Genomic DNA, 13,050 nt, shown 5'->3' on the forward strand with positions numbered 1-13,050 from the left:
TAGGTATTTACTTTTGAGCAGAGAACCCTTCAGCAACATTTCTACTTCAGTCTCTCCTTTCAAATGAATTTGTGTGTTTACAGCTTGGAGCTCTCCCCTGGTGAGTTGCTATCTTCAGGTCACCTTTATATTTTGTCCATTGCAGAAGCTCCCTCACAGACAATCCCAGTGGCTTTTCTCCTAGGTGAATCTAGATCCTGTCAAGTTGACAATTGTTATTAACCATCACACCCATATAACCATGAACAAACATAAATGAGTCATGAACTTCCTGTAGCAAAACTCAGATAAACCAGCTTCTAGGTTTGTATGGAAGCCTGTCCACTTTCTGTGTTCTCCTCTTTGGGCAAACTATGCATCTGAGGCAACATGTAGGACCCTGACTGTGTACAACATGTTGGGGCCAGAGTGTTCAGTAGCCTAGAGAACAGAGAAGCTATCCTTTATACACATTGAGAAACACATTTTATTGTTAATCAATACACTTACCCAACAGTTAGAAATATGACCCGAGGTTTAAATATATCTAATATTTTAAAATATAAACAATATCAGGGACTTATTTTCCTTCTCTTAAATTGGAGGGCATACCTGTTAGAAGGGACTGTGTGTTCAAATTTATTTTCTCTTACAAATAAATAAGAACAAGTAAAAAGAGGTGAGCTTTATGTTTCCTAATGGAGGCTTTAATTCTTGAAATAGGCATCTAAGAACAATATGTACTATATTCTAAGTAATTTAAGAAAAAAATGATACATTGATATGAATAGTTTTATTATACAGTTTATCTGTAAACCATGGGTATGTTTGAGCTTAAGCAGTCTTATGAGTGTCCCTCAGTCTTCGTGCACCCTGAAAGGGTTTACTGTGCCTTACTGCAGAGTACTTGATTTTACTTTTTAAGATACCTTAGCTTGTCTATCACATCCACATCATAATTGCCAAACACATGCTGGAGTGGCACTGTGCTCTTGCTTCATGATTTCATGCTTCATTCTCCCCCTCAACCCCCAGCCCCAATCATTTGTATGTTGGCCTCTCTAGCTCGGAAGATATTCAGGGATGGGTGGTGGGAAGAACATCGGTGCCTCAGGGGATCCTGACCAGGGAAAGGGCAGTTACTGCTGATCAGACGAGGTTGAAGGCAATGTGAGTAATGTAGTCAGAGAAGAACCTTTTTGCAAAGACTCTGAGGAACTCCCCTAAGGATAGGATATCAGTGCATCACACTACCATATTGGGGAGAGACACCCAGAGCACTTTGTGACCAGACCTATTGAGACAACATTATAATACAACACAGTCTCTGTCTCTCTGTGTCTCTGACTCTCTGTCTCTGTCTCTCTCTCATGCGTACACATATGCATACACACATACACATATACACACATATATACACATAAAGGTATACACAAGTAGTGCCTTCTTTCTAACACACTTGTATCTGCACAGATATATACAAACATGTGAGAAAACATACATAGATAAACCTGTGATTTAAAGTATGACAGCTTCCCATATGGGGATTTCTTTCCCAATCTAAGATAATATTGGGGGGAAAATTTCAAGTAGAAAACTAAATTCATCACTACGTCAGTCAGTCAGGTGTGCATCTGTGTCATTTTGTCTGTGCTCTATGTTCTAAAGCTCCTTTAGGAACACTGTGGTCTTGGTACACATTTGCACCCTCCTCCCCCATCCCATGCCGCCTGGATGTGTAAAGCTTCCTGAAATTATTTTATGTTTGTGTTTTGTAAAGGGATGCTTTGTCTTTCATAGAAAGGGAGACAAATTGACATTCTACTCGAATTTCAGTTCTAATGACACCCTGGAGTGACCACACAACCTGTGGATGGTCTACCACCCATGTGGATGCCCGTGTGGGACTCTTGGGATCAGTGTTGAGGACATAGGAGAATTTGTGCTCCCATTTTTTTCTATTGACTGTAAATGATTCCTATTCTTTGCTTCAGAGAACATCCGATATGGTACCCAATCAGCTGAAAAAGCTGCACAGACGTCATGAGTTCTGGGGGTGGGGAAGAGAGATGGAGGAAGGGAGGGAGAGGGGAGAGAGAGAGAGAGAGAGAGAGAGAGAGAGAGAGAGAGAGAGAGAGAGAGAGAAGGCTGCAGCAGCTTGCCCCTTGTGGAGTGGAGTCCCCACCAGGGCAGCTCTATTGATTTCTGAGTCACACTGCCACAAGAGGACTACCAAGCAGGAGGAGAAACCACAGTTCAGAGGCAGGGATTACGGGAGAAGAGAAAGAAAGAGTGGTGCTGGCGGAGCTCCCTCAGAATCATTTATCTGTTACCAAGAGAGCAGTTGAGAGAACGACACTGGATGGTCCCTTAACTTGGAGTAGAATGGATAGGAAATGCCCATTATAAATGAGTTTTAAAAAATTCACGCTATTTTTGTTTTGTGTGTGGGGCTTTTGTTTTTGTGGGGTTTTTTTTTTTTTTTGAGAGAGAGAGAGAGAGAGAGAGAGGATGAAATTATTAAATGTCCTAATGTCTTAAAAAAAAGAAAGCCTGCAATTTTTAATATGGATATTTAGAAAATGTGGCTTATTAAAAGGGATCGTCAAGCTACACCTGAGAAATTTTGAAAAGAAATGAGATTTATTTGTAATAAACTTTGTCCAATTTCAACAATCAGTGGCTTCTATTTTCCACGTTCAGCCTGTATGTTGCATGAGACCCAGAGAGCAGAGACAGTCTGGGAGAAAAGCCTCAAGCAGGAGCAGGCTCCACCTGGGCTGCTTCTAGCACTGGGCTGAGAGCCAGAGAGGCAAGCACTAGATGACCCCCTCCCCCCAGCTCTGTGGCTAAGGCTTGGGCTAGAAATCCGTTTCTGGTCTTGGTTTTTAGACAACCTCCACATCACATCCGAGACTTAACCATCACTTTCCTCAGAAGAAAGACAACTGAGTTCAGTTTTAAAATAACAGCGTTGTCAGGCGGGCTGTCTGCATGTGAGCAGTGGAAAATTAGAATCGAGCAATCCGTCCCCCCACAACCCCCGTGGCACACACATGTGAGCACGCGCGCGCGCGCGCGAACACACACACACACACACACACACACACACACACACACACACACACACACACGAGTCGCAGTCGGATAAGGGGAAAGGGTGATACCTTTTTAAAAACCGAAAGGCAGTAAGCCATTATTAGCAAGAGCTATATTGAGCGTGCTTGTCAGACAGGCAACAAAGCCGAGCTCCAGTTCCGCCCAGACATGTGCCTTGCCATTTTCATTTTAATCAGCCTGCTCAGGATGGCTGCTGATTCATTTTGCAGGATGTCCCCCTGGGAGCCAAGGTGGAAGCCTCCGGCGGGTGAGCTGCTCTTGCATCTAGGCAGGATGCAGCAGGGCACAGAGAGGGGAGAGTGAGGAGGAGGCTTGGGGAGGGGAGCTCATCCTCAGGCTCACTCCGCAGTTCAATATGGCTAGTTAGCCTGTGCTTCATGAAACCATTTCTGCTACTGCAGAAAATATAATGAAAGAAAGAGAAAAGAAAAACTGTCAGATTGTAGGATCGTCATTTCATTATCTAGCAACTATCCCCCCCCAACATTAAGTGGCTGGACATTGGTAATTCTCATGGTCAGCATATATATAGATGCACATATATATCTATATTATACATAATCACACATATATATGTACACACATATATATGTTCACGCACATATACACATACGTACCTGGTAACTGGCTGGGGTGGTATACCTGATTTAGCTGCAGACTTTGATTTGTAGGACTGACAACCTTATTATGCAGTGAGCTTATTATTGATATTATTCTGCTCTCGGTTGCCATGGCCACCTTGTGAGAGACATTCAATTTTCTCTCTTCCATCATCATTATCTATGAGGCCATCTGTTGTGGAAAATGAATTCAGCCTCATTTGCATGACTGATAAGCAATTTTTTTTTTTATCTATTTAACAGAAGGTCATATGCCGGGGATTTGGAGCTCGTGAAAAAAAAAACGTGGAAGAAAAAAAAAGCGGCTAGGAGAGGATGAGTGGGGCTGTGTGCATTAGGGGCTGGATGTGGAGGTAAAGCAGATCTCTTAGGCCCGCTAGCCTCTCCTGCTGCATGTGTCATTCCTGCCCGGGCGGGCGACATTTTTCCCCCTAAGCTACTGCACACAAAACAGAGCGAGAAAGCTTTTCCCTGCAGTCTTCTTGGAGGCCTCCTGGTTTCTCACCCATTGTTGGTGGGTGTATTTGAATTTTTTGATTCCCTGGACTGTGGGTTATGAAATCAATGCTCACTGAAGACAAAAGCAGCCTTCCCTGCCTCTCGGTGCTATGCGTGGTCCTCCCCGGCCTCCCACTTGTGGGGGAGAGGGTTTTCTCTTTTTCTGTGTGTTTTGAGCCAGCACAGTTACCAAAATTGAACTTGCCGTCACTTGTGAGCGGTGTGGTCATGGTGTGAGGTACGTGATGCTCGTTAGGTTAATTCTTTGGACTCAGGGGTCAGGATCTGTTTTTGCTGTAGCTCAAGGCTTCTGCTGCAGTCCTATTGTTCGTTCCTTTTTAAAGTTATTTTTATAGCATGGCTGGTGGCTGAAAGGTTCCTGAGGTACAGGTCTTCAATCCTCAGAAGCTTGTCTTTAGAGCAAAATTGGGTAATAGATTGCATGCCTGAACAATGATATTTTTTTTTGTTTATAAAAAGAAATAAAAAAATGAGAAAACTGAAAAACTTACTGCATGTCTGGAGGTCGGTGATTTGAGCTGAAGTAACTTCCTGAGGGTGGCTAACTTCACTTTACAAACAAGAGAGGATTTTATGCCAGGGCTGCGGGATTGCTAGCTATTTCTGGGGCACTGTTGTATTTGTCTAATTATAGAAAGAAAGTTGGTTGATGTTTTTAAAACTGATAAACTCAAATAAAGATTTTAAACAATAACCTCAATGTTTGCGGTTCATAAAAACAAAACAGCTCTTAAGTTCTAGCAGAGTGGTTGTTGTTTTTTTAAATCACTTCATAAGCAAGTTGAATCTTCACACTCTACTTTCCAGACAGATCTGAATAAATGGTGAGTAATATAAATATTCACCTGAGTGTGAAATATACAAAACATACAGTAGAGTTTGGACAGCATGACTTTAATCATGAAAATTTTCCTTATACCACTGAAACTATATGCTATCGTTCATTACGTTACTAGTTAGGATAAGGTGATTTGTATAACAACTCTTTTGTTCAAGTGTTTATACTTTTCTGCTAACACCGCAGACAAAAGCACCCCTAACACTTTTACAAGCATGAGAGAGTCTCTCTAATTGTTCAACTTTATAAAAGAGATGTAGCTTTTGAAATGATAAAGTATCTTTTACATGTAGATAGACAGATGTTTACTTTTAAAGATGAAAGTATTTTATTCAAAGTTCCTTTTGAAAACAAGATTATAAGATTAAGTTTTAACCTACCCCAAACTATGAACCCAAAGTATTAATGGGTGCATTTTAAATACAACCATGCAACATAACATCCTCCTCAAAGAACTTTATTGTCTTTTTCTTCCTCAGTTGACCCAAAGAGGCATAAATGTTTGAGTTGCCCCAGTGTAGTAAGTCAATTGGTTGAAACTCTCCTTAAAGTTATGCTTCCATATTAAATTTTATTTATTGTAATATTTGTTTATGATAGCGCACTGCAGGGGTGTTTGTATGTTGATACACTTTTTAAAACTCTTGCTTTGATCCTCCTTCTCCTAATAAGTCATTTAAAATATATTTTAGCATGAGTTTAGGGTAAACAAATTAACATTAAATATTAGTTACACAATTGAAAGCCTCAAACTGTAAAATGTGGGCAGTCTGTGAAGATTCCTGAAATCATTTTCCTCAGAGGACTAGCAGCAGGGTGGTGGCTGGATCCACAGTGTGCTCTGAAGGGCTGTGTGGCCGCCTTTTGATTTCTACCTTCAGCCTTCAGATTTGTGAATCAGATCTGTCAACTTCTGCAAATCCTCGGACAGAGCACAGTTGATTCCCCCCTCCCCCCTCCCAAAGTTAATCACCCATCTTGGTTGGCTTCCTCCTTGCCTCCCTGACATTTGACTGCCGCTAATTCACTGATTAATCTCATTAATGTGATTATAGCAGGATTTGGAGCTAGCCGCCATTGTTCTGTAGACAGTGCTATTCAGGCTGAGCACTTTCCACCCCATTCAGTTTGCTGTGATTTTTCAAAGGCTGGTGGAGGGAGCCATTGTGATAGGGTTTCCTGGCCTCCTTTCAGCACCGGGAGCTGTCCATGGCAGATAGCAATTGCATTCAGCGGCGACTTCCTACAGGTTCACTGCCTATGCGGAAAATAAACGGCTCACTTGCATCACCTTTATGACAGTGCTCACTGAGGTAGAAGTCGAGTGGTGTTTATGGTCACAATCGGATGTTTTGAGGATGGTGGCAGCCTGGATCTGTAGCTGATGGTTTTTATTTTGTAAAGACATTGCAGCTGCTATTGCATGCACAAGTTTATAAATATCAAACACATGAATCTGCCAAAATAACTCATGTGATTTGGGGCTCTAAAACTACAAACATTACTACTGTGGGAGGAGACGCTCTTTACCTCAAGGTGTCCAGTCATTAACACAATATCCGTTTTGAAAAGATGATCCAGGGAAGAGAGAGTTACCCTAGGACAGAAAGTACATATGGCAGGAACCATTCTATGAAGCGAAACTGGTACCCAGAACCACCAACCAATACCAGCTTTATGGGTCTGTGTTGAAGCTGGGGCCAGGGTTGAGGCCCAATAACTTGAGAATACTTATGACTAATACACAAAAATTCTTAAAGGAACAGAAGCCTACAGTTTTCCTTTGGACTATATAGCTCTAAGAGCTTGGTTTAAAAGCATGTAGTTATGGTTAGAGGGCCAGAGCTCACAGATCTGGCAACTTTATTATTCCTGCCATGTTTTCTACCTAGTTTAATTTTTAACTCTTTATAATTTTTTGGCTTTTATTAATTGTTACCAACTATCCCACTCTCCGATGATGCCTGTTTATTTACTTTACCAACTTTCAAAAATAAATGTAAATAAAAGTCCTTTTGTGGTATTAAAGATTTTTTAAAGTTTTCAATTTGTTACCATTATACATAGATTTTTTTTAAAAAATGGATTTAAATTTTGAATATTCATTTGCATTGTTTGCTCTATGTAGAAATGCACCCTATGTACCACTTTAAAAAGACAATGACATTTCCAAGGAAATTATTTCTGCTAATAAAATACTATTTTAAATGTCATATGTCTAAACCAGACATCCCATGTTAACCTGCAAGCCAGTCTAATTTGATGGAGACCTGTTGTTTCAAAAATACATATTGTCTCTTCTAACACAATTTGCTTGCTATGCATTTCAGTGGCTAGGTTTTAAATTACAAACAACTTAAAGTTTTAGTCACTCTCGTGCTTAAAAGAAAATTTACTTTATGGAACAAAACGAAATAATGAGGTTGCCTTGGTAGGAAGCACTCTGCCCTGAACTTGAACTTGAGCTCAACTGGCTGCCCATTTTCCTCAAGGGCCATGTTTTCCAATCAATAACTAGTTTTTCAAATGCATCTAATGTTTGACCAGAAAGTCTGAAGAGTCTCCCAGAATCCTGTCCAGGACACAAGTGACTGGCAGGTACAGGAGCTTCAGGCTCTCCAGAAGATCACTCCATAGCTAAGCTCACTGTACTGTTCCTCCCTTGCATATTTTTAAGAATCTCTCTTTTCTCTCTCTCTCTCTCTCTCTCTCTCTCTCTCTCTCTCTCTCTCTCTCTCTCTCTCTCTCCTTTTAAAATTTCATAGCATTCCTAGACAAAAGTCATTGGAGGTAAACTTGAACAAAAACTTGCAAAACATTAACATGTTTCTCACTGAGCTAAGTTTTATCCCCACTGCATAAATACAATGCCTCAACTGACACCCACCCATGGTGTTCCAAACTAAAGACAACCACCAACTCCATGAACTTAAAGAATAAAGTACTGTATATGTGTTTTGGTGTTTGTGTGTGTGTGTGTAGGTGCGCGTGTGCAGAGGTGACGGCTATATAATATATATCATATGGCTAGTATTTTAACAAACATTTTAAGTTGGCATATCCCACATATGAATGTATTGCCTAAAACAGTCATAATTTGCACAAAGAGTAACAACTATACATTTACCCATCAGTAGTCAATGTTTCAATGCTGTGTGACTCAGCCTGAAGTATCTTTGTGTTTGCTTCCTCTCCCCTTCCCTCTCTCCCTGCCTCTCCTGGCTTCTCTTTAACTCTCCCCTTGCTTTTCTCTGTGCCTCTCTCTCCTGTCTCTGTCTCCTCCACACCTGCATTGTTCTAGCATACACAATGACTTTTCTGTGAATGTTTTCACAATGAAAGTGGTTTTTTGTTTTTCTTGTTTTGTTTTGTTTTTAAAGTGTTGATGGGCCTAATGAGCCCTCAGGGTATCTGCAGAAGTAATCAGAGATGGCAGAGAAAATGTAATCCAGGTGTTACAAAATGAGAGAGAATGCATAAAGCGCTTATTTATTGTATGCGAATATACTGGCCAACATTGTTGCCTCGGGCTGCTGGCTAGGAAGAAAATGTTGTGGATGTTATAGCTCTGGATGAAAGTAAAAGCTCTGTGTGGAGATTACTGAGGGTGGGGGGTAGAGAAGGGGAGGGAGGTATTCTGATGGCAGTGGACAGTGCATTGTCTATGGGAAGATGGAGGGACACTGGGTGTCCCCAGCAAGCCTCCTTGTGGAGAGCTGTGGCGGTTTCCGTCAGGGCACTGAAGAGGGAGCAAGCAGTACCCTGTGTAGTAACCACGCACCAGGCAGATGCTCTTCAGAGGAATTACCTCTGAGAGCAAGAAGAGGGTGTTCCTGGGACCTTGGGACTGCTGTCAGTCTCCCTCAGAAACCAGTCCGCACTGTGCCTATGGAGGCCCCCAGTGGCTGAGCTGTGGGCTCTGCCTTGCACTCCTGTGCACAGGGCTGACAGTGCAGGTCCTGACGGGAGGGGTGGAGGGAATGCAAACACGGAGGGATCTGTGACCACACGTGCCTGGGGCTCTCCATGGCAGTTGAGGAGCTGCATGAGTGAGACAGACTGCTGAGAAGGACTTGCTGATGGCCACCAACTCATCTGCAGAGAGGTACCTCTTCCCTTTCCTTTAAAGGTGACATGTGGTTGCTTATTTGCCTGGCTGCCGCAGCTTCCAACTCCTCTGAGTGATTTCGGAGAGTCTCTTAAGTAGTTCCCATAGCCATTTCTCCACCTGCCTGGCCACCCTCCACTCTTTTTTTGGTTACACACTATGACAGGATGGCATGATTTGGGGTACAGAGGGCCAAGGATGGACTCTCTTGGCTACAGCTGCCCCTCAGATGAACATGCCTATGATTGCTTGTCTGTAGTCTCCCAGAGTTGTTCTCCCCAGGAGTCTGGATGTCAAAGCTAGCTTCCAGGAGGGGGAGGTACCAAGCAGCCTTTATGACCGAGTGTGCTCTACCAAGAGGCTGGTGAGGGAAGGGGACAGCTACTTCCACAGAAAAGCATTTGTTGCTTGCCCTAAGAGACTATTTATAGAATCAGCACCTGGGGGTGGGGGTGGGGACAAAACAAAACAAAAAACCCCAAACAAACAAAAAAACCCCAAATGGCACAGAAAGTCATATAGCTATTTTCTTTTTGTGGTTTTGGCATCTTACTGGGTCTGTTCTTTTTTAAAATAAACTTTTTGTGTTTTCTCTTCTTCAAATGCTGGTATCATAAGCCGGTAGTGCTAAAAGTTACTCAGAGAATAGTTCTGTCTCTTGTTTTAAAGGAAAATGATAAAAGGAGCTTGTGCCCGGATGGGATACTGTAGTGTGGCTGATAAGCCAGGGAGATGGTGGGAACCCTTGAGTTAACTCTCTGGTGCCCGTTCTCCAGTCTTAAGAACTGCCAGGGGAGGCCCGGATGCCTTTTTGATTTGTTTTGATGTGTAGCTGTAGTTCCAGTGAAAACACCAAGGTTCTGCTGACTTTGGTGAGGTTTCTTGGACCACTATATGCATTTACCATAACGTCAACGATAGGGGAGATTTTCTGAGATGCATCACCTAGCGGATAGCAGCCAACAGTAAGCCTCCGTATTTACAGTTCTCATCTATTACATTAAATACAGCACTGCACATCACACACTCGGCTCTAGAGATTTAGAGGCCTGTGGGTACAGTGTAGGAAGCACACAGCACACATCCCAATCTTGCCTGACTGCTGAAAGCCTAGTAAACAGGAAGGCTAGAAATTACTGGTTTTAACTCACAGCTGTTAGGTTGAGAAACGTCTAGATCAGTGATGAAGTTAGGGTTTGAGGAAATGGCTGCGTTTTGTGTTGCTTAAAGGACAGCAGCCCGCCCGAGCAGGGTAAGTCAGCAGGATGCTCCCGGTGTGCCTCTGCGGCAGCGATGTGGTCTCTAAGGAAACCTGTGCCTGATGCTCGCAGCCTGGGCAGTGCTGGCGGCCCAGGGCCGTCTGTCTGCTGCCTGCTGATGGAGGCTGCGCCGCATCCACCAGGCAGGGCTCTGCACGCATGCCCGTCTTCCCCGGCGTTTAGTGGTGTCAACTTATTAATTTCCATCTTCGACTTCAGGCCTGTTAGTTTCCTGTCTGAAAGCATTATTACTTTTGTCCATGTGGCAAAATAATTAGCATACAGATGAGAAGTGGCCCCGTGTCTGCGCGCCGATAGAGAGAAGATGTGCGGTTCGAAGTTGATTGGATGAATGGAGAACAAATGGTGGGCGTTCAAAAGCATTAGAAGAGTTTTGTAGTCGCGGAGCAGGCTGGAGAATTTTCTGGGTGAGTCCCTGAGATGGAAGGCAGGGGTGGCTGCCGTGGGAACAATTGCTTGTCAGAGACTGGCTTAGCTGAAGGTGCGCAGAGGGACTGCAGGAGCAGAAAATCCATTCTTCAGGTTTCTCTTTGAAATCCCCTCCAGGTAAATGTGTCCTGTTGTTTCTGGAGCTGTGGCTGCGCTTCCCAAAGTGGAGCAAAGTTCAACTCTTAAGGGCAATAACAAAAGAATAGTCTTTTGCTGGTGCTCGGGTGGCCTCTTCATCCATCTTCCATGCATAAGTGTGAAGTGAAAATTAACTGTTTAGAGATTAGTGTTTTCAGAAATTTACAGCAGCCATTATTCAACGGGTTTCATTAATATTTTCTGGGACAGTGTATGGAGACCAGCAGAATTAGCAAATGTTGTTTTGATGAAAGCTAGACATAATTAGTTTTGACTAGTATATATTTTTCCTAGCTGGAAGGAGATTTTAGCTCATTTAACCAGTTACTTATTGGGGACAGTGGGAACTGAACTGATGCTTTTTGTAGGTCTGTAGGATGCACAGAGGGCAAATGTTAAATGAGTACAACCTTTGATACTGAGTTCTTTTGAGAAAAAAAATGATATTTTTTTTCCAAATCAGTTTTCTGAGTTCATGAGTAATAACGAGGCTTCCTGGAGCCTGGAGTTTCTATTGTCAACAGTGGCATAGATTTCTTATATAATTCTGGGACTAGCTTGCTGGAGCATGGGTGTTTCAAAATTCAGTTCAAGATGCTTCTGGCGAGAGTCACTGATGAAGAGTCCTTTCCTGTCTTAAGGATTCCTACCCTCCTTAGAGGGAAAGGTGTGCATTTTAACTGACCTAATTATTTAGTTTGTTTTTAAAGTTAAACTTCAATAGACAGCACAGTCTCTTAACTGGATCGCTGTAGTTTCTCGGATGTTTTAGGGCATGCCATGCTTTCATTTTGAATTTTTAAAAGCTTTTTCAAAGTGTTGCTAGACTTTAGAAATGAGAGCGAGTATGTGACAGAAATACAACTTTGGCGGGGGGGGGGGGGGCTGTGTGTGCTGAGTGGGTGTGATTGGTTCTGTTTCAGAAAATATGCCTTTATAAAATTAAAAGCAACGAATACCTTCAGTGAACCCAAAGCCTCAGGTGTGACACCCTGGGAGCAGGCTTGTCCCTGGTATGTAGAACTTGCCTGATTATTTTCCTGCTTAAATTGCAAGTTTCTGGATATTCACATTAAGATGTATTTTTTTTGCATAATAGGGAAAATCTCAATTATCCTATAAGTGCATACAAATGTTGCTTCTATCACATTCAAAAAATTAGCCAGGAAGCCAGAATGTGGGGAGAGAAAAACAACTTGGGTTTTAAATGTCTAGTCCAAAGTAACGAATACCCAAGAGTTCTCATTTTTTTTTTCCTGAACTCCTACCTAGAGGGAGGCTGTGCCATACTCCTCTCCCATGCCAGTTCCCTTGCAGAGTTGGAGTTGGGTCCATCTTTGTGAGTAAAATAACTCTCTTGTTTTCTGATGGGCTATAACTTTCTTGGAGCAGACATTAGCCTTTCCTTTTTACCCTCTGCTTGGCCATTTAGGAGCAGGGAAGCCCTTGAATGTCACTTATTCAAGAGGCTTCCTTTGTGCCTGCTTCCTCTCACAGGTGAAGGCCATTCCATTTTTTTTTTTAAAAGGGCCACAATTATGTCACCGGAGTTTCCACTTGAGGGAGTTACTTTTGCCGCTTGCAGTCCTGTCAGCTTTCAAGGTTCCTTGCAGTTGATAGGGGCTTGATCCAGAGACAATGAGCTGTCTCTGAGCTGGAAATATGTTCATAGGAACCAGCCTGAAAATGTGATTTCTAAGGGGACTTTTTGTTTTATTTTCTTTTATTTTTAACTTTCCCTCTGAGGTTGGATATCAACTTTAGAAGAGATTACAGCCTTCCATAGCTAAACCATGTAATTCATCCGTGAGATTTCAAATGTCCGGTGCCCTGTCTTAGCTGCTCTGTGGGCAGTGGTCGCACTGGGGGCTCTGTATCCCAGGAGCTCTGCCCTGTACCACATGTTATGCCTATGAACAGAAAAAAAATGTCAATAGTTTTCTTCCAAAATGTCACTTGAGCTTATTTCCTTTACAATTCTGTGCTGTGGTATGTTCTCATACACTAAAGAGAATGTGC

General features: G+C 42.6%; 1 protein-coding gene and 1 long non-coding RNA gene across 51 annotated transcripts in view; one reads left to right on the forward strand and one right to left on the reverse strand.

The window, feature by feature from the left end:
- Positions 1–2,600: 2,600 nt before the first annotated feature.
- LOC134479356 (uncharacterized) lies at positions 2,601–3,915 on the reverse strand. The gene is made up of 2 exons (XR_010052578.1): positions 3,717–3,915; positions 2,601–3,494 (listed from the first exon to the last, which is right to left on the reverse strand). It is a non-coding gene; the product is annotated as an uncharacterized LOC134479356 (long non-coding RNA).
- A 105-nt stretch (positions 3,916–4,020) lies between these two features.
- Myt1l (myelin transcription factor 1-like) overlaps positions 4,021–13,050 on the forward strand; it is a 398,973-nt gene continuing 389,943 nt past the window's right edge. For 6 of the 50 annotated variants that reach the window (XM_063261459.1, XM_063261476.1, XM_039111672.2 and 3 more), the window contains exon 1: positions 10,191–10,871. The gene's annotated coding sequence lies outside the window, so the exon portion shown is untranslated. Of the gene's footprint in view, positions 4,456–8,789; positions 9,182–10,186; positions 11,011–11,584; positions 11,699–13,050 lie in introns of those variants that run through there. The other 44 variants (XM_039111670.2, XM_063261474.1, XM_039111678.2 and 41 more) reach the window with 26 other exon arrangements.

The sequence above is a fragment of the Rattus norvegicus genome, chromosome 6, assembly GCF_036323735.1.
Source record: "Rattus norvegicus strain BN/NHsdMcwi chromosome 6, GRCr8, whole genome shotgun sequence".
NCBI classification, from domain to species: domain Eukaryota; kingdom Metazoa; phylum Chordata; class Mammalia; order Rodentia; family Muridae; genus Rattus; species Rattus norvegicus.